General features: G+C 52.5%; 1 long non-coding RNA gene across 2 annotated transcripts; it reads right to left on the bottom strand.

The window, feature by feature from the left end:
* Positions 1-245: 245 nt before the first annotated feature.
* LOC139356596 (uncharacterized) lies at positions 246-2,920 on the bottom strand. 2 transcript variants are annotated; one of them, XR_011608640.1, is made up of 3 exons: positions 2,538-2,920; positions 973-1,200; positions 246-687 (listed from the first exon to the last, which is right to left on the bottom strand). It is a non-coding gene; the product is annotated as an uncharacterized lncRNA (long non-coding RNA). The 2 variants fall into 2 exon arrangements; XR_011608639.1 differs by lacking the exon at positions 973-1,200.
* Positions 2,921-26,852: the final 23,932 nt, after the last annotated feature.

Raw genomic sequence — 26,852 nt, forward strand, 5'->3', positions numbered from 1 at the left:
GGAGACACACACTCTCTCTCTCTCACACACACACACCACTCATATACACATAACACACACAGTCTCATCCATGCACACTCATGAACACTCACACGCTCACATACATACACGCTCACACTCACACGTGCTCACACATTCCCTCTCACACGCATGCAAGGTCATACACACACACACTCATTCACACTCAGCACTGAGACAGACAGCGCCCTGAAAGCTAATGACAGAAAAACCAAATTCTACCAAACTATCGAAAGAGGTTTATTCTGAGCCAGTGTGCGTGCCCACAGCCCAGCGGACACAGGCTGGGGAGTTCCTGAGAGTGCCCCAGGGCTGGTTACAGCTGGTTTCATGCATTGCAGAGAGGCAGGGCCTGCACGTACAATCACGAATCCATGCAGGGAAGGGATGCACTGGCTCAGCCCGCAAAGGCAGGACCTCGGGAGGCCGGGGCTTACCAGTCACCGGTGGGTTTCCGGGATTCTTTAGCTCAGAGATGGCTGAGAGAGCCAAGCTTTGTCTGAAGCCTTGGAGTCCGGGGAAGGGGTGCTGGGGTTAAGAGGAGGGGTCTGCTGTCTGTTCCATGAGCTGCACCACAGTCAGGCTGGAAGGTGACCCCCATTATACAGGTGAATAGAAAAACCCGTTTCATGAGATTCTGTGGTTTGTAAGATGTGACTCCCCAGGACTCTTAGGAAAGAATTGGGCAAGAGAAAGAGCGGGCAGAGTTCAGTCCTCAGGGGACTGACCCTTGAGCCTGGGGTCCATCTCCCCCACCCTTCTCCCAGCCCTGCTGGACCTCATTAATCCCAGGACACCGCAGCCTCCCTACGGGCCCTGACCCCTGTGCCCTCTGCCAGCGAGGCTCCCTCCGTGTCCTGGCCGGACCTGCTCACCCTGCCCCTCTCTGCCCAGCCCCTCCCCAGCGGGGTGTCCCCACCCACATCCCCAGGCCTCGGCCCCTCCTCCACCCACTCAGCACTGCAGGACTGCGTGGCGTCCAGTTCAGCTCCGTCCCAGACACAGGACCCTGTGCTCAGAGACTGCCCAGCCCTGCCTCGCACACAGTAGGCGCTCATTAAATGACTGCGGAGGGATAGTGGCCTGGAGAGGAGTCTGGGTGTGGCCAGGTCTCAGCATCTCCATCCCACCCTGGAGGGTTTCCTGCAGGAGGGTGCACTGGCCCCACAGGGAGCGCCTGTCCTAATAGAACAGAATAGAAGGAGGGCTCTGCTTCCGGGCTCCAGAAAGCGCTTAGGAGCCTGAGCTGGGGCCACCTGCAGGCTTATCCACACTGGAGACAGCACAGCTCTGTGTCAGCTGCGCAGGGGACACCATGCTGAGCTGAGGTAGCCAGTGTTCCTCTCGTGAGGAGCTGGGGCCGTGGGCAAAGGGGGGCTGCAGGCTGAAAGCATCTGTGACATTGAGCACACAGCGGGTCAGGGTGTGGTCAAGTCATAGGGGGTGGGGCCAGGATGGATGGTTGGGGTCAAACCACAGGGGTGAGGTCAGGGTGGAGAGTGTGGTCAAACCATAGGGCAGGGCCAGTGTAGAGGCCAGGGATCAGAGAAGGAAATGGCTAGAGAGGGGGTGGGGACAGGATGGACAGGCGTCACCAAGCCATGGGTGTGGAGAAAGGGATGAGGCCAAGATGGAGAGGCAGGGTCAAACCACAGGCACAAGGTCAGGGTGGAGAGGCGTGTTTAAACCATAAGGGCCAGGGTGGAGGTGAAGGATCAGAGAAGGAAATGGCTAGAAATAGGGGGTAGGGACAGGATGGGTGGCCAAGCCATAGGTGTGGAGATAGGGGTGGGGCCAGGATGAGGGGAGGTGCCAGACAGAAGGGTGGGTCCAGGATGAAGGGCATGGTCTAACCATGGAGCCCTGTCAAGCTCTGGGGAAAGCCAGGATGGAGGGGCGGGGTCAAACCACAGGGGTGGGGCCACGGTGGGGTCGTGGTCAAGCTGTAGGGGAGGGGTCAGGGTGGAGGGGCGGGGTCGGTCTCCAGGAACGAGAGGTGTGGTCAAGTCATGGGGGGTGGGGCCAGGACGGAGGGGCGGGGTCAAGCCACAGGGGCTAGTCAGGGTGGAGAGGTGCGGTTAAACCGTAAGGGCAGGGCCAGAGTAGAGGTGAGGGATCAGAGAAGGAAATGGCTAGAAAGAGGGAGTAGAGATAGGAGGGACAGGAGTAGCCAAGCCATGGGTGTGGAGATAGGGGTGGGGCCAGGATGAAGGGAGGAGCCAGACAGAGGGTGGGTCCAGGATGAAGGGCATAGTCTAACCATGGAGCAGTGTCAAGCATTGGGGGAAGCCAGGATGGAGGGGCAAGGTCAAACCCCAGGGGCGGGGCCAAGGTGGAGACGTGTGGTCAGGCCCTAGGGGTGGGGCCAGATTGAAGGGGGCTGGGTCAGGCATGGGCGGGGCCAGGCAGGAGGGGCGGGGCCAGGCAGGGGGTGGAGTCACACTGTCCTGTAACAGGAGGGAGGACACACACATCCTGACGCCCAGCCTGGGAGGTCTCCACGGGCCTCACAGCCCTACCTCACTGTGTCCATCTTTTCCTCCTTCTCATAACTGGCCCTCAAGAGTCAGGGCTGAACGAACCCCACTGCGCAGTGCGTGACACGTCACATATCATCTGTCTGCGCGTGGATTCCTTCAGGCTTCAGGCTTTATGATGTATTTTCGTTCCTTCCCATTCCTATTCCCATTCCCCTCCCTGCCCTTAGGAAATCACTGAGCCGCGTTTGATGACGATCTTTTTATTGGGACGTGTTCTTGGAGAGTGTCCGTTGCTGTTTCTGGGCACGAACATCGATGGTCTCATGTGATTAATTTCATTCTGTGTATTTTTAAACTTTTACAAATAATCGTGTTTTAAAGATTCTCTCATATCACTCCGTGTGCACCAGCTCATTCTGTCTCGTTACTGCATGGTTCTCCGTGTGCGTCCAGCTCGTTTTCCTCTCTGTTCTCCCAGGGACACCCACCCAGGTCCTGTGCCCCTCCCGGACCCCACAGACAGGCTCAGAGGTCATCTGTGGGCCTGGGTCAGCCCCTCCCTGGGTGTCTACGTGAGGTGGGACCGCTGGGTCCAGGGCCCTCCGTCCACCCCCACCTGCAGGACGTCCCTGCGTCCCTGCCTCCCTGCCCAGGCTGGGCAGCGCCAGCTTCCTAATCACCGCCAGGAGTGAAAGGAGACAGCCTGGGTGTGGCATCTTGGCCTGTTGGGATTTCCTCTCCTGGGTGTTGGCTGCTCCCATCACTCTGTCCATTCTTTGGGATTTCTCCTGGTTTCCTTGTTGATTAATAAAGTTACATTGTATATTTGACACATTGGTCACTTTCCAGTTTTAAACTTTGCAAATCTCTTTTCCCATTTTGCCAGGTATCTAATAATTTTGTTCATGGTCTTCTTCATTAAGCAGGCATCCTTTGTTCTGATGTGACAAAACTAACCATTTTTCTATGGTTTATGCTTTCCAAATGTGTTTTAAAAAATATTCCCAGGCACAGGCTCCCAAAGACTCTATATGTTTTCCTGTTTTCTCTCTTTTCATATTCAGGCTTTTAATCCATCTAGACTCCACCTTTGTTTGCAGTATTGGTTAGAGATTCAGTCTTACTTTCCTCCACACAGATAACCCATTTTCCCAGTACCAGTTTTACACAGCCCATCTTCTATCAACTGTTTGTGGAGCCAGTTTCATCATAGTTTTCATAAATATCATGTGAACATACTGCTTAGCTTGGTTGGTATTCCTGAAATGTTCTATTTTCTGTGCACTGTGCTCCTTGGGGAAAATAAACCCAAACCACACAGAATAATGAAAACGTCATCATCATTAACAGCCAGATGCCTCCTGCTTTTCCCTCAGCTGCGGTGCTGGTTAAGAGCAGAGCTCTGGGGCCGGGCGCGGTGGCTCACACCTGTAATCCCAGCACTTTGGGAGGCCGAGGAGGGCAGATCACGAGGTCAGGAGTTCAAGACCAGCCTGACCAACACATGGTGAAACTCCATCTCTACTAAAAATACAAAAATTAGCCAGGCATGGTGGCGCGTGCCTGTAATCCCAGCTCCTCAGGGGGCTGAGGCAGGAGAATCACTTGAACCCGGGAGATGAAGGGTGCAGGGAGCTGAGATCGCACCACCGCACTCCAGCCTGGGTGACAGAGTGAGACTCTGTCTAAAAAAAAGAAAAAGAGCAGAGCTTTGGAGCCTATCAGGCCTGGTCCCCGGAAGCAGATCCTGGGATGAGGACTCGGGAACAGGTGACGCGTGAAGGGAGGGCCTGGGAGCCGGGACAGGGACGGGGTCAGGACAAGCAAAGCCGTCAGCACCAGGTCTCCTGACCGCAATGACTTCCTTGTGGTCCTGCAGGGGCGCCCTGGAGCATGAACCTGCCTCAGCCGCCCTGTTGGAGGCTCCCACACCCCGTCACTGGTCAAGGCCTCGCTGCGTGGGGAGGATGAGACAGGGTGAGCTGCTGAGTGTGGAACAACGTGCTCCTGGGGGCAGCAGCAGCAGAGCCCCTGCCAGGTTCCTGGGGTGTGAATAATTTCGCCGTGACTGATGTTAAGCCTGTGTCATACCTGGTTTACATAATTCCTGACAACTGTGAACACTGAAATCACCTCCCACAAGCTGGGAGGAGGCGGCTTCAGCAAGGCCGGCCCCCAGGCCGCTCCAGCTCACTGCGATGGGGCCAGTCGGGCTCAGTGGCCTAAGGACAGTTGTCCAAAGAGGAGTGTCAGGAGCCAGCCCTGGAGAGAGAACACAGAAGCCCAAGAGGGGTCCTGGAATGGTGAGGGCCAGAGGCTCTGAGTGGAGCCCCCCTGGTGTCCAGGCCCCCGAGATCGGGATTCCTCTCCTCCCCAACTGAGGCAGGTCCTAGAAGGTTATCAGGGAGCTGCAGCTGTCCCACAGCAGCATGCGGGAGCCGACTCTCACATTTTCAGGGGTTTTACAAGCCAGTTGTTAAACTGCTCGCACTTGAAATTGGATATGCCGGGGACATTTGCACCAGGGAACCTGGCAATCTCCACAAATCAGGGTGCTTTGTGTTTCTGGAAAGCTGGCTGTTAAATGTTACCAACACAGCTGTGATTACTTCTCAGTACACCCCAGCCTCCTCTCTGTCAAATGGGAATGGAGCTGTCCCTCACCCAGGTCCCTGGGGGTATTAAGTGATATGATAGCATTAAGCCCTCAGCTCAGGGCCAGAAAGCTGTGTGACAGCCCCATCAGCCTGCCGCGGCCGTGAGACGCACCGGCCCTGCCCTTCCCCCTGTGGGGAGAGGAGTCTAAGCTCACAGAGACCCTCAGTGCCAGGATCAAATCCAGACTTTTCTGGACCTGTGGGCAAGAAGGCAAATCAGTGTCCTCAGGGTGAGACTGTGAGGGAAGCAGGTGTCCCTGGAGCACCTGCCACCACTGCCGTGGTGGGGTGGGGAGGGAGGCCTGTGCCACAGGAGAGGCCAAGGCAAAAGGGTCCCTCTTTCTAGAGCTGGCATTGGGGTCTGAGGACAAGAGCAGAGGGAACTGAGCGACCCAGCTCTGGCCTCTACCCCGTAGCACCTGGCCTCCCTGCAGCGCCCCTGCAGCGGCCGTCCTTACTGGAGGGACAGAGAGCAGCCTGCCCTGCAGACTGCACGGACCACCCAGACGCCAGGCTGTGAGGAGACCCCACCCGGGGACCAGGAGCACTGGTTAGGCCTCTTCTTGAAGGGGAACCCGCCTCACAGGCACCCAGGGTGCAAAGTGCCTGTCCAAACACCGCTGATCCTTCCCAGGGAGATGGGAAGTGCAGTCCCAAATCATTCCAGGTGGAGCAGGTTAGTAAATAAATGTACCTGAAGCCAGGCAGATTTGAATTTCAGATAAACAGGAATGATTGCTGCTCTAAGTATGACCCCCCACCCCCTACCCCTCGCAGCAGATGAGGCTTCTCCATCAGGAGGAGGAGGAACCTGTGGGTGGGGAGGCCCCCACTGGGCCTGCCCTCCCGGCTTCCCCGTCTTCCCCAGATGCAGACCATCCCGGATGGGCGGGCCACATGGTCACAGGAAACAATAGGATGAAAACACTTGTGATAATCTGTTAAAAGCTTATCCTGTGCACTAATTTCCCTAGAAGATTCTCCGTGGGTGGGAAACAAGGTGTAGCCTATAGCTTGGGGTTGAGGACAGCAGAGAAACAGCTCTTTTCAACACTGATGTGCCCCGGGCATGTTTATGGCCTGGGAGAGGCAGCCCGAGGAGAGGAACCAGGTGGACGGGGAGAAAGCCCAGGTCTCTGGAGGCAGCAGGGGGAGCAGGTGAGGGCAGGGAGGCCAAGTTGGCTGCAGCCACGAGCAGCTCTCCTGAGCCCAGAGGGGACGGGTGGCGGGAGGTGCTCAGACCTGTCCTGCCTTCCTATCTGTGCACACATGTCTCATGTATAATATGTAAGGACATTGAGCACATTGATGTGTCACATATTTAACTCTTGGACAGAAAACATTTTTGTAAAATTTGTTATTTTGCTTTTCAGTATCCATTTCCCATTCTGTTGCTAAATGAACCCCAGTGTTCTTTTGGGTAATCAGTTGGGCCCCACCTCAGTCCCCGCGGTTTAGGAGGAACGAACACTGCCCCTCCATTCCCCGAGTCCAGGTCTGACCCATCAGAGCCACGAAGTGTCACGGAGCTTTCTCTTAACGTTGGAATCCTGTGGCAAAATGTCAGAATCTGTGCTTGGACGCACCAACTAAGAACACATTTTGCATTATTTTAAATGGGAAAAATTATAATGTATGATCTTAAAATCTCCAATCAATCCTTCAGTACAGCCAAAGCCCAGTAAAATGCTTACATATCGATATGGTTTGGCTGAGTCGCCACCCAAAGCTCATCTTGAATTGTAGCTCCCATAATTCCCATGTGTTGTGGGAGGGACCTGGCGGGAGGTAATTGAATGGTGGGGCTGGGTTTTTCCCGTGCTGTTCTTGTGATAGTGAGTAAGTCTCATGAGATCTGACGGATTGTAAATGGGAGTTCCTCTGCACAGGGCCTCTTGCCTGCTGCCATGTAAGATGCGGCTTTGCACCTCTTTTGCCATTCACCATGATTGTGAGGCCTCCGCAGCCATGTGGAACTGTGAGTCCATTAAACCTCTTTCGTTTATGAATTACCCAGTCTTGGGTATGTCTTTATTAGCAGCATGAGAACCGACTAATACACCTATGAAGGTCCAAATATTGTGTTAGGGTGCACAGTACTGGCAGGATCCCTTTTTGATCAGCAAATAAATGATCAAGATTGTCAGCCAACTGTCACCTGTTTGCAATGGAGCACCCCCACCACCACCACCAGCGCAGCATGCGTTAGCGTCCCTTGGCCCCTACTGGCATCTGGCGCACTTTTCAACACGGTTTTCAACACACGTGATTATGACAAGCATATGTGTGATGTCACTTAGTTTCTAGACATAGTTTTGTTGGATGTATTATATTAAGATTTGTTAATGGGAATTGGATTCTCTCTTGTGTAATCATTGGCCATCTTTTCAAAGAGAGTTCGCACATTTTATGAATTTTGGCTATTAGAGCCAAGGGGTGACTCACTGCAATCCCAGCCATTCTGCAGGTTATGCCAGCTGAGTCTAAAGTTCATATGGAGAGGCAAAAGTCCTCGGACAGCCAACACCGTGAGGAAGAAGAAAGAACAGAGTTGGAGAACCCACATACCTGACTTCAAGCCCTGCCATAATACCACAGTAATCAAGACAGCGTGGTTTTGTCTCCGACACAGTCATTCCCCCCAAAGAGAGGGGCTTTCCCTGTTGGGTGTCACGAAGCCAATACGTGAAGCTGAAAGTGAGTACCCCGCAGTGCAGGCTTTATTCCATGGCCTTGGAATTGAGAAGCGGGAGCACGGCTCACAAATCCACTCAGCCTGGGAGGGGTGGGGAGGCTGACACACGAGGACTCTCTCATGAAAGGGTTGGACACGCCAAGCAAGGGGAAGAATATTCATGTCTTTTCCGGGAGCGGGCAGCGAGCTTCCAAGAACTGGAGTGCGACTTTCCTTTTTGTCTTTTTATGGCTTTGTCCAGTCATTGTCATGGCGATTTCCAACTGTCATGGCACTGGTGGGAGTGTCACTGAGCATGGAAATGAGATGATAATGAGCTGAAGGTCTTTTTGAAGCTGTTTGGTCGGCTATCTTGGTTTGAACCAGTCTGAGCTGGTCTGGTTACAAAGGAAACTTTTTATCCCGGGAGTCCTGTTTCCTAAAGATAAGCAGAGTTAGCGCAGGGTAGAAATTCAATTATGTTCCATAAGCATTCATTCCAGTAACAGTATCAATGAAAGAACAGATAAATGGATCACTGGGACGAAACACGGAGCCCAGGAATAGACCCGCAAAAGCCCAGTCAACTGATCTGTGACAGGGAAAGTTGGCTCTGGTGTGGCCTTTCCCTGGTGGCTGGTGTCCAGGAGCAAGGACACAGGGGACACTGGGGCCACAGGGGAGAGGACACAGGGGAGAGGACACAGGGGACACTGGGACACAGGGGAGAGGACGCAAGGAATGCCGGGGACACAGGGGAGAGGATTCATGGGACACAGGGGATGCCAGGACACAGGGGAGAGGACGCAGGGGACACCGGGACACAGGGGAGAGGATGCAAGGAATGCCAGGGACACAGGGGAGAGGATGCAGGGAACATCAGGGACACCGGGGAGAGGATGCAGGGGACACGGGATGCCGAGACACAGGGGAGAGGACGCAGGGGACACCGGGGACACCGGGACACGGGGAAGAGGATGCAGGGGACGCTGGGACACAGAGGAGAGGATGCAGGGGATGCCGGGAAGACAGGGAAGAGGACACGGGATGCCAGGACACAGGGGACAGGATGCATGGGACACCAGGGATGCTGGGACACAGGGGAGAGGACACAGGGGATGCCAGGACATGGGGGAGGGGACACGGGAGACACAGGGGGCGCTGCAGGGGACCACAGGGTAGAACTGGGCCAGAAAACGTCTTCTGTAAAGATCCAGATGGTAAATACCTTCATCTCGAGGGCCATGGGGGCTCTCCCACAGCTACTGAAACCTGCCACTGTGTGAAAGCCGCCAGGCAGTGCAGAGACCAATGAGCCGTGACAGGCTCCCACGGGCCTTCCCCACAGAGGACGAAACTGGGCAATGAGAGTCCACAGATACCTCCTGCTCCTTTTCTCCTCTTGCCTCTACTTCCCTTCTCTTCCTCTTCCTCTTCTTTCTCCAGTTCCTTCTCCTCCTCTCCTCCTCGTCCTCCCCCCTTCCTCCCCAACTCCTTCTCTTCCTCCTCCTCATTCTCTTCCTCCTCCTCCTTGCCCTTCTCCTCCTCCTCCTGTCCCTGGTGGGTGAGCCATCAGAGTGACAGGCCACACACGGAGTCTGGTCTTGCCTCTGCCTTAGCCTCGTACTGTGGCCCTGGGTGAGTTCTGTCCCTTCTCCGGGCCTCAGTTTCCCCACTTGTAAAATGGGGAAATTGGACTCGTTCTTGGCTTCCCAAACTCCAGTCTTCACTTCCCACCTTCCATGTTCCATACATATTACTTATTCCGTGTTTTTTTAAAATCATCTCGTTTTCACTTCACTAAATTCCTCTAAGATGAAACATCATTTCACTACCATGGCAGAAAATCATTCTCACTTACCATAAACAGAAGGTGGTTTGAACGTGAAATGAAGACAAAATAATGTTATTCACAACAAGCTAAGGCTTCGTCTGCCCAAAGCTCTGAGCCCGACGCCAACCCACAGGGGTTGAAAAATCAACCACCACCAGGGGCCAGGAAGTGACCTGCAGGCAGTGTGGGGTTTTATTTGCATATTAAAGTGATGATGATGAGGAGGAAACTTAACAATCTATGTTCTTCAGGTGTACGGGCTCACCCAACCCTCGTAAGAGCCAGAAAAGGGGCCGGATGCGGTGACTCACCCCTGTAATCCCAGCACTTTGGGAGGCCGAGGTGGGTGGATCGCTTGAGCCCAGGAGTGTGAGACCAGCCTGGGCAACAGATTGAGGCCCCATCTCTATTAAAATTGTTTTTAAAAAAGAGCCAGAAGTGGCAGGTGCTGTTCTCATTGCCACTCACAGACGAGGAACCTGAGGGTCTGAGACACAGGAAGCTGCTCGATCCTCCAGCCAGGACGAGGAGGCTGAGGGAGAGCCCAGGCCAACCGGCTCTCGGAGTTTGGACTTTCAATCGCGAATTTTCCACAACTGTGCGGAAATGTTTGTCCAGAGGTTCTGGAAACACTCATGGTCTATCTTCTCTTTTCCTGTTTTTGGTAAACATAAAACAAAACAAAACAAGACCAAAAAAAAAAAAACCTTCCCTTTCTCTGTTGGTTCGTTTCGAGGAAGCGTCACCCAATGTGGTGACAAACAGCAAGTGGCATCAGCCCCAGCGTGGGAGTGACAGGGCGTGGTGGGGACGGTGGCGCCAAGAGGGTGCAGTCCTCACCCAAAGCAGCAGCTCCACCCACAGATGCTCCAGCAAGGAGAGCCCCGTGCCAGCTGCCCAGGCTGTTGGATCCAGTCAGGGATCTGGCTTGGACGTGGGCCCACGGAGGGGCTCTGCACACATGTCGGGTCTTTGTTCCCGAGTGTCTATTCCCAGCACCCACGGCAGTGCCCAGCTCAGAGCGAGGGGGCGATAAATGATGTGTGAACAGATGAGTTCATGGAAATCTCCCACTTTTTACCTATTGGGGATTAGTTCCGTGTTTTAAGTCTGGGCTGGCAGTGCCACGGGGTCCTCCAGGTGTGTCCTCTGTCCGGTGCTAGAGGACACCCCAAGGTCAGCAGGGGCTTCTGCTGGGTCTCTGAGCTGTTGTTCTCTCGCCTGCCTCACGTGGACACAGGTTTCCCGGGTGGAGTTTAGTTGAGGGATCTCAGTCATTCGCAGGAGGAAACCTGCTGCTCCCTCAGGGGCACAGTGAGTTTCAGGCATTAGGACGGAGCCAACACCCACATTTCCTAAAGCCCTGAACAGAAATTTCTCTCCACTCCCTTTTCTTGTGAATTAGCAAATCAAACACTGTGTTTTTCAGTGTCTCAAATCTCCCTTCGTCCCAGCTGAGCCCAAGGACGGTGAAGGGCAGAGGGTGGCACAGGGTGGAGATTTGAGAAGTTTAATTAAAGCGTCAGGTTCAGGTGTGGGGTGATCCTGATCCGTCACTGAGGTGCGGCCGCTCCCACTTCATGAAGAGACAGCCCAGCCCTGAGGATCAGAGCCATCTCTCAGACGGAGAAGAAGTCAACGCCTGACAGCCTTCGCTCATTTGACAGATGCTTCCCTGAATTCTCCTCTTGGTAATAAAGTGGTCTCCATGGTAACTGTTGAGGTCTTGATGATGGATTAGACGGGCTGTTTTTAATCATCCTGAAAACAATGCTGTAAGGTGCATAAAATCCTTCCAGAACCTTCCAGCTCAGCCCAGCCACCAGCAAGATGAAACTGAGGAAGTGAACCCAGGCAACTCCACAGCAGAACAGCCACCTGGCTGGGCCCTGCCTGGATCTGCCAGGATCTCTATCCTGACCACAGAATTGTCAGAAATAATAAATCATTGATTTTGTTTGAAGTGACAGCATTTTTGGGAGGGTTGTTAAGCAGTAAGACATGACTCAGGACAGGTGGCACAGACTGGGCAAGGCTGGGACTTTAGTCAGCCAGGAGGAGCTGCCTGGCAGAGCTGTCCACTGGTCTAGGACCCAGGCCACACTGCCCTGCAGCTGGTTACCTGCAGCTGCTGTTAGTGCCGCATGGCTGTGTGCGTCCCCTCTTTCTCATTAGGTGCTTTACTGCCCTCCTGGAATGTCAGGATTTAATTTCCATTCAGCTTTAATGAGACCTCCTGACCGTGTGCTCACACACTGAAATTAATTTCTCCAGCCTGGCTCTGACGATTTTCATCCTTAATTCCTCCGTGTCCCCAGGGCAGCTCCAGGCATGTTGTTGTCTTAATTCATCTTCTGTGATTCAACAAAGGGACTGTCCCAGCGTGGGGCACCCTCATGCCACGCATGTCTCACCACAGGCACGCCTGGGCCAGGTAGGATTAGTTCAGAGATGCTTTTGAGGGGCTGTCACCACGAACACCAAGGGGCAGGTCCCTTTCTGGTCACAGACATGCGTTCAGCCTCTGTCTGCAGCCAAATGGAGGCGGATACATTTACTGAAGCCACAGAGGCCTGTGGTTGCAGGTCCTGTGGCGTTTTGCCTGCCTGGCATTTGTTCCCTCTACTTCCAGTAACAAGCCCTGATGGGCTCTGCGCAGCCACACCTTCCCTGCTCAGCTCTCACAGCCCCGTTGGAATTGCTTTCTCCTGGCCCAAGCATTTCACAGAGGCTGCACCACTCAGTCCCTCCTAGTCCCCTGGAGAAAGTGGCTGAGGGGGTGGTGGGGGATAATTGCATTTCCAAAGTCCAGGCAATCAGCCAATGTAAACAAGCACCTGAGTCACTTGGGCTCTCTAGGAAACAGGTAAAGTAAATTAAATACACACAATTTCCCGACATTCCAATGCATTTCTGCATGAGCTGGGTTTCTTTTTTTGTTTTCCTTCCTTCCTTCCTTCCTTCCTTCCTTCCTTCCTTCCTTCCTTCCTTCCTTCCTTCCTTCCTTCCCTCCCCCCTCCCTCCCTCCCTCCCTCCTTCCTTCCTTCTTTCTTTCTTTTCTTTCTTTTTCCTTTTTTTTTTGACGGAGTTTCACTCTTGTTGCCCAGGCTGGGGTGCAATGGCACCATCTCAGCTCACCGCAACCTCTGCATCCTGGGTTCAAGCAATTCTCCTCCCTCAGCCTCCCGAGTAGCTGGGATTATAGGCATGCGCCACCACGCCTGGCTAATCTTGTATTTTTAGTAGAGACAGGATTTCTCCATTTTGGTCAGGCTGGTCTCAAACTCCCAACCTCAGGTAATCCACCTGTCTCAGCCTCCCAAAGTGCTGGGATTACAGGTGTGAGCCACTGCACCTGCTGTCACTATGTTATTTTCTCTTGCATTAACATTTAATTCAGTACAGTTGCCATCTCTTTAGTAAAATTCCTGTCCTGTTAATGTATGTTTTTCATATTTTGCATTAGATCCCTTAACATAGTATCATCAGTATTTTAAATTCCCTGACTTATAGTTCCAACATCTGTGACATATTTGTCTAATTCTGTTGCTTGCTTTGTCTCTTGACAGTGAACTCTTTTGTGCTTTTTTTCTGTGTCTTGTAATTTTTGGTTGGAAGGTGGACATCCGCATATATAATTCAAAATTAAGATAAACACTAGACAATACAAATTGAGATAAATAGTATTTATACCTGGAAATTGGCATGCCTCTTCTTTTAATAGGTCTTTATTTGAGAGTTAAAGGATAAGTGAATCTTTTCCCTCTTCATGGAATGTAGCATTTGCTCTTTCCTCTGTCTGGAATGTTCTTCCTGATACATCCACATGTCTGATTCCTTCTCAGCGTTGAGTTCTCAGCACAAAAGTCGCTTCAGTGAGAACTTCTCTGACCCTGTGGAAATGGCCTCCTCAAGTTTTTCTCTATCTTTTCACTTTTTGGTTGGTTTTGTAGCAATTATCACTATCTAAAATTATTTTGCTTTGCTACTCATTTTGTCATTTTGTGTCTGTTTTCTAAGAGAGCAGGGCCCTTATTAGCCTTGATCTCCACTGGTCAACAGTACCTGGACAGTGTCAGTGATGAAGTAGACAAAACTCTCCTGAAGCAATGAAGAAACCGGTGCACAAATGAATGAATTAAGCAAGTTTTTATGAGTCTAATGAAGAAACTCTGCTGGTTTTTCCTCCTTTGCTGTGAAGCCTTCCTCCCTCCTCCCTGGACTGTAAGGAGGTGGTGCTCCCAAGTCATGAGGGTGAGGAAAGAATCAGATCTCCACCTGTGGCGTCCTCAATGCAGTGCTTCTTCTCCCAGCCCAGCCCTGTCTCTCTTCCTCTTTCCTACATTTGTCTACTGCTTCTGCTATCTCCTCCTCAGCCCAGCTGCACCCAGAACTTGGTTGAGCCCACCCTGAAGTGTGCCCACCTGAGTGTTCACCCTAACCCCTACTGCCCTAAATCCAGAGTGGTATCGGACTCAGATCAGCCTTGTTGGCCCTGCGCCAATCTTACTTCCTGGTTAAGAAAAAAATATATGTTTGTTTCTCTTTGGCCTTGAAACAAATTTGACATTTGTTACACTGAATTTAACTGTCTCTCCCAAAGCACTCTTGTAAATGCAGTGGGCATCTCTTCCCAAGCCATCAACTCACATGTGCAGAATCGCCTGGTTCCTTTATAACTGAGTATAGTCTCTCTCAGGAGCCCACACACTGCCTAATGGCAGAAAAGAGTAGACTCAGTTCCAGGTGAATGGCATCAATTTGGGGTGGTAGATTTTTTTTTTTTAGACCATTAAGGATTTTCTCCCTTCCCTGCTCTGTTGCCTCTATGTTGCTAGTTCTCATGTAGCCAGGGTAAGATCCTCAGCCATCCCCTCCCATGCCGACACCTGCTGTCCGTGCCTGTCCCATTCAGGATCTGGCTGTGCAGTGCTCAGCGTGCCTGGTGTCAGCTCCTCTAGCCCAGAGCAGCCCTGCTGCCACATCCCTCCCTCCACGGCCTGGACCTGGTCCTCCGGGGCCCAGGGTGCATCACTCCCTCCCCCAGGTACTGGAAGGTAAGAACCCAAACAGCCCCTCCTGAGTCTCTGTGCCCTGAAGCCTCACCAGTCACCTCTTCTCTGTCTACCATCATCTGGCAGTGTGGGGCCCATTGTGAGGTCACCACTTACAGGTTCCCACGTAGGAAATGAACCAAAGTCCTCTTTGCTTTCAGACCCCAGGTGTTTCAGGGTCATGCGTCATTCTCCATTTCAGGACTAAGAGATGGCATTTGGTGCAGGGTTCCTTCTTGCAGACCCTCCCCAATGTCTCTATTTCTTCTCTGATTCTTTTCTCTTCCCCAACCCAGAAATAATTTCTACCTATTTTAGGACTAGGAAAAAAAACTGGCTTAGAAAACGTTTTCCAAGTGTCTCTGCATTGCAGCAGGGGAATGTACTTGAAACGCACACATTCTAAAAGCAGTAATTTATTGCTTTGTTCTCTATTTTGGCTGAAGGGCTTCCTCTTGGGAGCTAAAGCCCCAACAGTGAGGACCCCAATGGGGAAGGGTCAGGGAATAAAAGAGACACCCAAGGCAAACATACATCAGTCAAAGCTTCACAATATCATCCTGCTGCGTGGGCATTGCTGGCCTTTCCTGGAGGGGAATTGCCAGCCCTGGAGACTCTGCTCTTGAATGGCCCAGCACCGGGCTTGGGGAGCTGCACCTCGTATCTCCAGGCCCTACTCAGAAGGATCCTGATTTACTGTCCCTATGTCAGCCTGCCACAGGAGGTTTCCTCAAATCTCCTGAGCCAGCAGGGAGGGGAGACCCCAGGAGGCTCAGTGGCAGCACAGTCTGGGCCCCCCACTGCCCGCCATCAGCACACTCCTCCTTCTCCCATCCTCTGCCCATGAGGGATGCATGCAAGGGCATCATGAACATGCTGCACCCACAGACCACTCTGCAGGTGGCTCAGAGGGGACAGGTAGAGGAGGAGGGAGGAGGGAGATAGGGAGGAGGACAAGGAGGAGAAGGAGAAGGGGGGGAGGACAGGGAGGAGAAAAAGGAGGAGGAAGGGAGGAGGAGGAGGAGGTGGGAGAGGAAGGTAAGGGGAAGAGGAGAAAGCCACAGAGACCTGAGCGGGCCAGACTCCTCTGAGGGACTCAGGAGTGAGGATGTCCCAGTGAGGCCACAAGGACAGCCACACCTGGGCCAGGTGCCCTCCCAGACAACGTCACGGCATCATATGGCCCCCACACATGTGTCAAAGCCCTTACCTTAAAAACAAACGATGACATTGGCTGATTAGGTGAACATGAGCTCCCGTAAAGGGTCTCGGGGAGTGTGCAGCACCATCCTCGGGAGGGCTGGGGACAGGGCTGGGAGGATGCACAGAGCCAGCCAGGTGAGGAATCAGCCCTCGCTGCTGCCAGCTCCACACACGCCTGGATGCTAGGGTAGGAGGTGGGATTTCTGATCCAGCTCACATTCATACGTCTGCAAATTTGCCAAACATATGTATTTCAGAAATGCTCGTTTTACCCTTGCAGAACTTAGAACACCAGGGAAAGAGTGGAGACCCTGACCTGGCTGGGATGACCTCTCCACCAAGGACGCAGATAGGAGGAAGAAACGGAAGTGCGTTTCCATTATAGGAAGATGATTTCAAAGTTACTTTCTTGCACATGGAGTTGCAGACCGAGCTTCCTAGTTAATGTGTTTTTCACTCCAAATCAGCCATGGTGATGAAACGTGTTTTCCCAGAGTTCCAGCTCTCTCTGCACAAGCTCCTGCCTTCTGAGTGGGAAGCACCCGTGCAAATGCCTGGGAGGAAAGCAGACTGTCCTGCAGTAAATTCTGTTTAGCAGCTCCTGTTCCTGGCTGTTGAAAGGCAGTGGGATTTACTGCTCCACGGAGGATAATTAATCTGACTAAAAAGAAAGAAGGCAGGAAAGCTTACTTCAGCCCACCGTGGAGGGCTGAGGGCAGGATTTGTTTGCACACCGCGGGGATACGTCCTCCTTCACTGAGCAGCTGCCACCAGGTCCCTGGTCACCCATACCCGGGAGGAAATGCCCTGTAGCCCTCAGGGCCACAACACGTGTGCCACTGGTGATTAAGCTTTGGCCCTCATGCCCTGTGAGTTCATGACATGTCTTGTTGTAATTAACTTTGCACAAATCTATTGATCTGAACTGTCAGTGAGTGGAGAATTGCTGCATGACCTGTCAATGAGTGGACCCGTCAGTGAGTGGACCTGTGAGTGGACGCGTCGTGAGTGGACCCGTCGTGAGTGGACAATTGCTGCATGACCCGTCAGTGAGTGGACCCGTCATGAGTGGACCCGTCGTGAGTGGACAATTGCTGCATGACCCGTCAGTGAGTGAACCCATCATGAGTGGACCCATCATGATGGACCCGTCGTGAGTGAACCCGTCATGAGTGGACTCGTCGTGAGTGGACCCATCATGAGTGGACCCGTCATGAGTGGACCCGTCATGGGTGGACCCGTCGTGAGTGGACCCATCATGAGTGGACCCATCGTGAGTGGACCTGTCATGAGTGGACCCGTCATGAGTGGACCTGTCAGTGAGTGGACAATTGCTGCATGACCCATCGTGGACCCGTCACGAGTGGACAATTGCTGCATGACCCGTCAGTGAGTAGACCCGTCAGTGAGTGGACCTGTCAGTGAGTGGACCCGTCAGTGAGTGGACCTGTCAGTGAGTGGACACATCGTGAGTGGACCTGTCATGAGTAGACAATTGCTGCATGACCCATCAGTGAGTGGACCCATCAGTGAGTGGACCTGTCATGAGTGGACCCGTCATGAGTGGACCCGTCATGAGTGGACAATCGCTGCACGACTGTCACTTATGTCCATTCCCTCCTTCAACAACAACATCCCATTTCCTGCTGGGAAGAGCCCTGGCAGGCACCATTCGATCCAGGTGAAAATGCCCCTCTTAACCCGAGCAGCCTCCGCTTTCCACTGCCTCGGGTCCTAAGTGAGACCCGCGTGGGCAGAGTGAGTCCGTGGGACTCACACATCCAGGGAGACCCCAAACAGGCTCTGTGAGCAGCTCCTGCTGGTGGACCCTGAGCTGTCCTTTCCCAGCCAGATGTTCCACCGTCCCCTTCGGTTTCCATTGCTTGTGACCCCAAAAGTCCTGACTGCTTTGGCCGGCCACCCCAAGAGCACCTGGATCCTGGAGTCACCTTAGCGCCAGTGAGCCAGGGGCCTGGATGGGGGATCTGGCTGCCTGAGCCTTGACCAGAGCCCCTGGATGGCATAAGCTCACTTATCCAAGAACCGTTCACGGAGCACCCCTGCTGTGCCAAGCAAGCACCTATTAAACATGCATGTGATGATCAGAGAAAATCTCAACGTTAATAGTGACCTGGTGAGGGAAGAGGGCTGGTGTGGAGGGCAGAGGTGTGGAGCGGCAGGAGTGTTTGTTCACTTTTGGGTTGACCAAGGAGTTGTCCCTCATCTATCCCAAGACTTATCCTGGAGATAATTAAACTACATGCTTAACACCTTCAGTACTGAAAGGGGTTTATTGACTTTGGGTTTATGTAAGTCACGACCATCGACAGCAGCTGAATATCTTTGTTGTGTCTTATTCTATCTGATGTGGGATTTTCAGTTGGGATTGTTAAAAAAAATATATAAAGACCTGTAATCCCAGCACTTTGGGAGGCCGAGGCAGGCAAATCACATGGTCAAGAGATCGAGACCACCCTGGCCAACAGGGTGAAACCCCATCTCTACTAAAAACACAAAAATCAGCTGGGCATAGTGGTGAGCACCTGTAATTCCAGCTACTCAGGAGGCTGAGGCAGGACAATCGCTTGAACTCAGGAGGCAGAGGTTGCAGTGAGCCAAGATTGCGCCGCTGCACTCCAGCCTGGTGACAGAGCGAGACTCTGTCTCAAAAAACAAAACAAAACAAAACAAAAATACAAGAAAACCTCAAATGAATAAATGTCTCATTAACACTTTAATTTGAATCTGGAGTTTCAGGATAAAGTCTTATGCTGGTGCAAAGAAAATTTTGTGATTGTCAGAATTTTAGATCACTCTGATGGGGAGACATTTCTGCACTGTTGATCCATACATGTGGCCTAAGCTAAGTTCTCATTAACTCCTTGGCTAGACGTCTGGATGGAGGGTGTAGTGGGTTGAATCATGGTCCCCGAAAAAATATGTCTATGTCCTAATACCTGGAAGCTGTGAATGTAGCCTTATTTGGAAACAGGGTCTTTGCAGATGTAACTAATTTAAGGATCTCAAAAAGAGATCATCCTGGATTAAGGGTGTAAATTCAGTGACTAGTGTCCCTACAAGAGAAAAATCACAGGAATATTTGAAACCTGAAGACCTAAGAAAGCCATGTGAAGACACAGGCTGAGATTGAAGTGATGCATCTACAAGCCAAGGAACACCAAAGTTTCCAGCAGCCACCAGAAGCTGGAGAGAGAAGTGAGATGGATTGTCCCTCAGAGCCCCCAGAAAGAACAATCCCTGCACCCTCCTCGGTTTTGGACTTCTGGCCTTCAGAGCTGTGAAAGAGTAAATACCCATATAAATACCCATTGTTATCAGCCAGCCTTTGCGCCTGAAGGAAGAGCAGCAGAGGAGGGTGTCAGGGGCTGAAGAGAAGGAGCAGGTGGAGCTGCCTGAGCCCCAGCTAGGTGCTGCTGATCTCCACCTCCTACCCAGGATGTGACCGCCCAGAGGTGCACAGACACTGTCCACCCCACGGGAGCTTGCTGTAGCCCCACGTCCATGGCTGTAGCGTCAGTGCCAAGACCAATGCCTCCCACATAGTACATGCTCAGAACAGGCATTAGAATGGATGGATGGGTGGATGTTATCAGAGGACAGGAACCCAATGTATCTTCTTTTCTAATTGTATTAAGAACCCTTAACTAGAGATCTACCCTCTTGTCACATTTTAAGTGTGCATTACAGTGTTGTACAACAGATCCCCAGAACTTACTCATCTTGGGGAACTGAAACTTATACCAGCTGAACAGCAACTCCACACATCCCCTTCCCCAGTCCCAGGCCACCACCATTCTACTGTTTCTATGAGTTTGACTATTTTAGAGGCCTCCTACAAATGGAATCAAAGACAAAGGACCCGAATACACATTTCTCCAAAGAAGGCATACAAATGACCAACAGGTGTATGAAAAAGATGCTCAACATCATGAATCATGGTGGAAATGCAAATCCAAACCACACCTGTTGGGAGACCATTATCAAAAATACAAGAGGTAAGTGCTGGTGAGGAGATGGAGAAGTTGGAACCACTGTATACCCCTGAAAAGAATGTAAAATGATGTAGTTGCTATGGAAAACAATATGGCGGCTTCTCAAAAAATTAAAACTAGCACTGTCGTATGATTCAGCCATCTCACTTCTGGGCAGTTACCCAGACGAATTGAGCTTAGGATCCTGAAGAGATATCTGAACTCCTCATTGCAGCAATGTCACAATAGCAAAGATGTGCAGACAACCCGAATTCCCATCAACAGGGGAATGGATAAGGACAATGTGAATGTACACACACAATGGAACATTAGCCAGCCAACAAAGAGGGAAATCCTACCATTTGCTATAACACGGATGAACCTGGAGGGCATCACACTAAGTAAAAGAAGTCAGAAACAGAAGAACCCCCTGGGTCTTGAGCCCAGAAGTTGTTCAGCAAACTCTTTTCTACAGAAGCAAGTTTGGGATGGGAATGCAGGGAGCTCCTTACCTAGGAGATATTGACACAGCTATGGGAAGTGATGTGGGAGAGGCTTGCCCACCCAGCCTCAAAGTGAGGTCCAAGCCTGGGGTGGGCACAGAGGCTGTCGGGTTACACCATGGAGAGGTGCAGACAGAGACCCCCTACAGGCTGCTGTGTCCACTCCAGGGGGAGCCCTAGACACTCCTTCCAGGCTCTTGATGACCATTCTTGGAGCTTAGGCCAGCAGGACCATGGCAGGCCCTAGCTGGTCAAGGCCTTGTGGCCAACCTCCCATACATTTCCAAAGGGCTGTGGGGCCTTCACAGTCTTGGCCACACAGGCCATGCCCTCAGAGAACATCTGGTCTTCCCACACCCTGCACAAGTGGGGCAGTCAGGAGAAGCCACCTGAAGTATTGGCTGAGAGCACCACTGGGGGACCAATGGCTTGTTCCATGGGATATATTATGAAAGGAACAAATCCTGAACAGAGGCTGGGCTCCACTGCTTGACAAGGGGCAGTGACAGGATCTCCCTGTACAGTAAGGTCAGAGGGCTCGGGAGCCAGACTGCCCTGTCCATACCCTGCCCACTTGCCAGCTATGTGCTGGCACTCAGGACCCGGGCCTCAGTTTCCACAGCTATAGAATGGGGAGGCAAACATGGCCTCCCCCATAGGCCTGCCATGAGTATCAGTGAGATCATTCACACATGTTAGCACAGTGCCTGGTGAAGGGTGTGCTCCAAAAATGGCCAGTGTCATTACCTGATACTTTCACTATGCAAGGGAAAAAGAAAGAGAGAAGGTGGATGTATTATTTTGTTCTCATACTGCTATAAGAACTGCCTGAGACTGGGTAATTTACAAAGGAGAGAGGTTTAATTGACTCAGTTCCGTCTGACTGGGGAGGCCCCAGGAGACTTACAGTCATGGCAGAAGGTGAGGAGGAGGCAGGCACCTTCTTCACAAGGCGGCAGGTGAGAGAATGGATGAAGGCGGAACTTGCCAACATCTATAAAACCATCAAATCTCATAAGAACTCACTCACTATCACAAGGACAGCAGGGAGGAAACTGCCGCCATGATCCAATCACTTCTCACTGCGTCCTTCCAATGACAGCTGGGGATTTTGGGGATTACAATTCAATATGAGATTTGGGTGGGGACATAGCCAAACCACATCATTGGAAAAGAGGAGGTGGAGGATGCATTTCTGTGAGTTGAATGTACTTGAACTTCAGACAGCAGAGCCAGGCTTCGTAGAGCATCCTTGGACCACCATGCCTGGGACCTTTCCCTCTCTACTGAGGCCCAGACAAACCTGCTTCTGGAACTGGCCCAATTTCTCCATAGAACCGAAGCTTGAGAAGACTGGCATCTGAGTTCATGTCTCAGGAAACCAACCGTCAGGACTTCCAGATAGCATCAAGGAACTGAACTTTTCCAGATCACTGCATCCAACCAATGAGACCTGCTGCTTATTGGCCAACTGCTCTTCCTCTCTTCCTTACTCCTAACTAGTGAGTTAGAGAGATTCATTTGGGACTGGTCTATATTCAAGCCTTTCTTCTCTGGCAGTACTTGTCTCAGTGATTGGCTTTCTATGTGGTGAGTAACTGGACCTAACCAAACCCCTGGTGCTTGGCAACACATCCCTGAAGATGCAGGACTCTGGGCTGAGGGACAAGGGAAGGGGAGTCCACGGCTCCAGTGTGGGAACAGGTGCATCTGTCAGGAGGGTCCAGCTGCAGGAACAGGGACCCCCATATAAGAGTGGCTTAAATAAAATGGGGATTATCATGTTATAGACACTCCAAGAATAAGCTGTCCAGGGTCCTGTGGTGACCCCAGGGTGTCAAGGTCTCAATTTTTCTCCACCAGCCCTTGATGCCCCTTTACCCTACTGTGATCCAAGATGGCTCCAGGCATCCACTTCTCTCCAGGGACAAGGGGAGAGGAAGAAGAGGGCAGGCTTTAGGGGCATGACCTGGAGGTGCTACACACAATTTTCTCTCTCATCCCATTAGCCATAACATGGTCATGTGACCACACCTTCCTGCAAGGGAGCATGGGAATTGTAGTCTTTATTCTGGGAATTCACGTGTCCTGCTAAATCCTGGGACTCTATTGCCATAGCACAAAAAGGAGGAAAGCACATTGCGGGGCCGTGGTCACTGCCCCAAGGTTGTACCCAGAAGGAGTCTCAAAGCCTTGAAGGCCCTTCCCATTTATAAACATAAATAATTAGAGTTGAACAAGGCAGAACTTAAGAGAGAAATCTCAGCTGGGTCGGGTGATCATCCACAAGATTAAGGAAAGAAAAAGAGGAGATATCAAGAAAGCTAGAGTTTTGAGTTCATGAGGTTTGTTTTCCTAGAAGTAATTAGATGATACAAATTTAAAAGTTAGAAAGAAATAGACAACAGCCAGCTCCACGTGGGAAGGATGTGGAAATTGCTTTTTGAAACATTTATGCTACCTCAGCCAGAAGACCCGCCATGAACGCCTAATTATATTTTTAAGTTGCTTTTGTGCTGTTGGACTCTCTTTAGCAGCTATTGTTCTTATTATTTGTCATGATGACAAGTCATTTAATGCATTTCATAAGATCTGTGTGTCAGCTGTCTTCCCTTTGCAATGTGAATTCAAATACAGCAATCTCTCTAACAGCTATTTCCTTCCCTGATCTCCGATACCACTCAGGAAGCTCACCTTGGGGCAGGTAGGGGCTCTGTCCCTCTGCCCGTGGAGCTCCAGTCAGTAGACATGGGCAATACCGCTGCTCCATGGGCACACCAGGCCCAGAATCCACACGGGAAAATTGCCGTCTGAAAGGAGAACTGGAACACACAGCCAGTCTGACTCTTGTCTTGTTGAGACGTTAAAAATGAACACCCCCCATATCTGTATGCACAGAAGACAATACCACCAGCTGTGTGAGGACTAATCTTTCTCTCTTTTCATGCACGATTTTCCTGCACAATAGCCACTAACTTGTCTTTCATTTCTGGGGATAATTGTCCACCCGAGTGTCAGATGAAATAATTATCTCCAAGATACAGTGCAGGAGCACGACCATGTTTCCAGTGCTGAGGCTTTCTCTGCAGCTCTCTGAACCTGTGTCAGTGCATCTGCAGGCGGACACCGAGTCTGTGCTCGGAAGGCAGCCCCTGAAAGGGGGCCAGGAGGCCCAGACACACACAGGCACCTGTGCCCAAATCTGGCAATGATCCAGAAACTAAACGCCCAGGTCTGTCTCGAATTGTGTTTCAGCAACGCCGCCCACCTAATACATCACTCTCTCATGTGAAGTGGGGGGAAATTGCAGCCAGCGAGTCTGGCCTTTCTCCTGGAAGGGTTGGAAGATGTCAGGGAAGTGGCAGCAGCAAGTCGTCTCACGTGAACCCTGAGGTGCTCTGTGGTCCCCATGGGGCAGAGCCTGCAGCTGCTGGGGTCTGGGATGGAGGGGCTTTGCACTGGACCACCTGAGCTATCCAGGGCGTGGGGCTCCATAGAGGCCTAGACAGGGGCTCAGGGACCACCAGCCAGGGGCAGAAGAGCTCAGGGGTGGTTGCCAGGCTCTGTGCAGTGAGTAGGGTGTTAGAAGACACCAAAACAAGGCTCCTCCCCCTTGGATCTGCAGGGCATGGGCTGGTCGTATGTCAGCTGTTGCTGCCACAGAAGTCAGGGTTCCAGGGGTAGAGTGAGCCCTAGGGTGACCTGGTGATTCTGCAGCCACTGTGACAAGGCATGGAGTGCCTTATGGGTCCCCTGCGGTCCAGTGTTAGAGCACCGAGTTACATAACCCACGTGACCCTGGGCTTCCCAACATGGCGCAGGCTTTCCCGTAGACCCTGCTTCATGCTGGAGCCCCTTAGACAGGAAGGGTGAAATCAAAGGAATCCTTCTCTCCATGAGGAATGCCAGCGCTTGCAGCAGCTGCTCTGCGAGGGCCCGCATGTCTGCAGACCTGGACCTCAGGAAGGGAATGCAAGTGACCACAGCAGCGCATTCGGGAAGGTTCGGGGCCAGCTGGCGGCCACACGAGGAGCCTGCCCTCCCAGCTCAGTTGGTCTCCTGGCTCCGGTGCTCCAGGCCAGCGTGGCACAGCTGCCTGCGCCCTGCTCAAGAGACTCCAGGTCTCTCCTAGGACTGCCCCTCTCTCTCCCTGCAGATCCCTAGGTCAGGGATGGAGGCTTCAAGGCTGCAGAGTCACTCCATCTCCACCGTCCAGGCCCAACCCTCGGGGGGCAGGACAGGAGCCTCCCATGTCCATCACAGGACCCTCCCTTCCCAGGAGGAGGCCCAAGTGTGGCTGAGGGCACCTTCAGAAAGCGGCAGCCACTGTCTGCATGAGACTCCAGGAGGCTGGAGACGGGTGCTGCGGGGCCTCCTTCCATTGCCAGCACCTGCCCTCTGTGCCTCCAGTCCCTGGCGCTGCAGGAGCCCAGGATAAGGGATCTGCACATGCCTCCCCAGTGCAGGCAGACAAATCGCAGTGTCCACGGGGCAGATATTACAGCATGGCAGGGACAGGTGAAGCGCGGCCCATACCAGGTGCAGGTAATTAGGGGGCCCAGAAAGACTGGGATACAAGCATGGGCTGTGATTTTCAAGCACATCAGGTTGCCACTCAGTGCAGGTGCTTCCCATCCTGGGCTCATCACCTGGCACGGTAGAGTCTGGCTGCATGCCCGCCTCTTAAATCACTCAGAATCTATTCAGTAATGAGATCCTGTGGCAGCTCCATGAGGCGGGCACTGTCATTCTCCCTTTCGTGCAGAGGAGGAAACTGAGGCACAGGGAGCTTAAGTCTCCCACCCCGTGTCTTATTCCTAAGAAACATCGGGGGCTGGGCGGACGTCCAGGCAGCCTCGCCTCAAGTCTCTGCTCTCAGCCTCAGTGCTGGGAAGATGCTGCCCTGACCATGTCAGCAAATTGTCTGAGGCCCATTGCTCTAGCCTTAGAAACGAGGCCCGGCTGCGCTTCCCCTCTGGAATCCACCCCCAGACTCTGGCTCCTGCAGAGGCCCTGGAGATCCTCATCCTCCCTCCTCACAGGAGAGTCCTCCCTCATCCTGCCCGCAACACACGGCAGCTGCGTCCTCCCCAGCTTCACTTTCTATCTTTGCCACATCGGCCTTTTATTATCCAGCAAAACATAGCTACATCTGTTTTCCTCTGGGTCTTCCTCTGTTCTCCACTGCTGTGTTCCCTCTTCCTGAAGCTGACCCACTTCTGTTCTCCCACTTGGGGATGGCAGCTCCAGCGTTGCTCTGGCCCGGGCTGAGGGGGGCATCCCAGGGACATTTGCAGGAGGCCCTTCTCCCGGCTCTGTTTGCTTTTCTAGGCTGATCCTCACCCGCTCCTCTTTCCTGACCCGATCCTCTGGGTCTCCAGACTTTACACAGCCTGTGTCACCGGCATTAGTCAGTCAGGTTCATCCCTCCTACCGACGGGGCCGAGTCTCCAACCAGTAATTGGGCTGCGTCTCCCGAGGTTGGTCAAGTGGCTTCCCCGAAATCACCCCACAGGGTCCCTGAACTGACATTAATCAGCTTCAGCCTCAGTTATTTCCTGGACTGGGTCACCTGTACCCGAGGCTCCCAGCTTCAGCCAGACTCAGGCCTCTGATGTTCCTCAGCTCGCCCTGGTCATTAACCAGACGTTCTCTCTACTCATGAGCCAGCCTCCGGCATCTAAATGTGAGTCCCCCCCACTTCTGTGCTCACAGAAGTTGAAGTGGGGCGCTGTGGGGAACCAACCTCTTGTTTTTGATGAGGTATTTTCCCTGTGAAATGGCCTGCACATTGCCTTCCGTTTCCAGCAGCAATGGTCCATCTGCCTGTCGGATAAAACACCCAGAGGCAGTCCCTGATGCAACCGTGACTCTCAGCACCGAGGCGTCCCCCCTTCAGCGTTCAGCATGTGAGTCCATGCTTTTCAGACAGGGACATCTGAGTCTGTCCATCAACAGCAAAGCAACCTCCTTAAGTAGTTCCCGCAGGACCCAGACTCTCACACACACACACACGCGCGTCCAACCCCATCAGCAGCAAAGCAGCCTCCTTAAATAGCTCCTGCAGGACCTGGACACACACACACGCACATGCACACACACACGCACACACACACGCACATGCACACGCACACACGCACATGCCCACACACGCACACGCGTCCATGGCAGTGATCTAGAAGCCAAACCCCAGGTACCTCTCAGTCAGACATTTCTTTTTTTTTTTTTTTTTTTTTTTTTTTTTGAGACGGAGTCTCGCTCTGTCGCCCAGGCTGGAGTGCAGTGGCGGGATCTCAGCTCACTGCAAGCTCCACCTCCCGGGTTTACGCCATTCTCCTGCCTCAGCCTCCCGAGTAGCTGGGACTACAGGCGCCCGCCACCTCGCCCGGCTAAGTTTTCGTATGTTTTAGTAGAGACGGGGTTTCACCGTATCAGCC

The sequence above is a fragment of the Macaca nemestrina genome, chromosome 10 (assembly GCF_043159975.1).
Source record: "Macaca nemestrina isolate mMacNem1 chromosome 10, mMacNem.hap1, whole genome shotgun sequence".
Taxonomy (NCBI): Eukaryota; Metazoa; Chordata; class Mammalia; order Primates; family Cercopithecidae; genus Macaca; species Macaca nemestrina.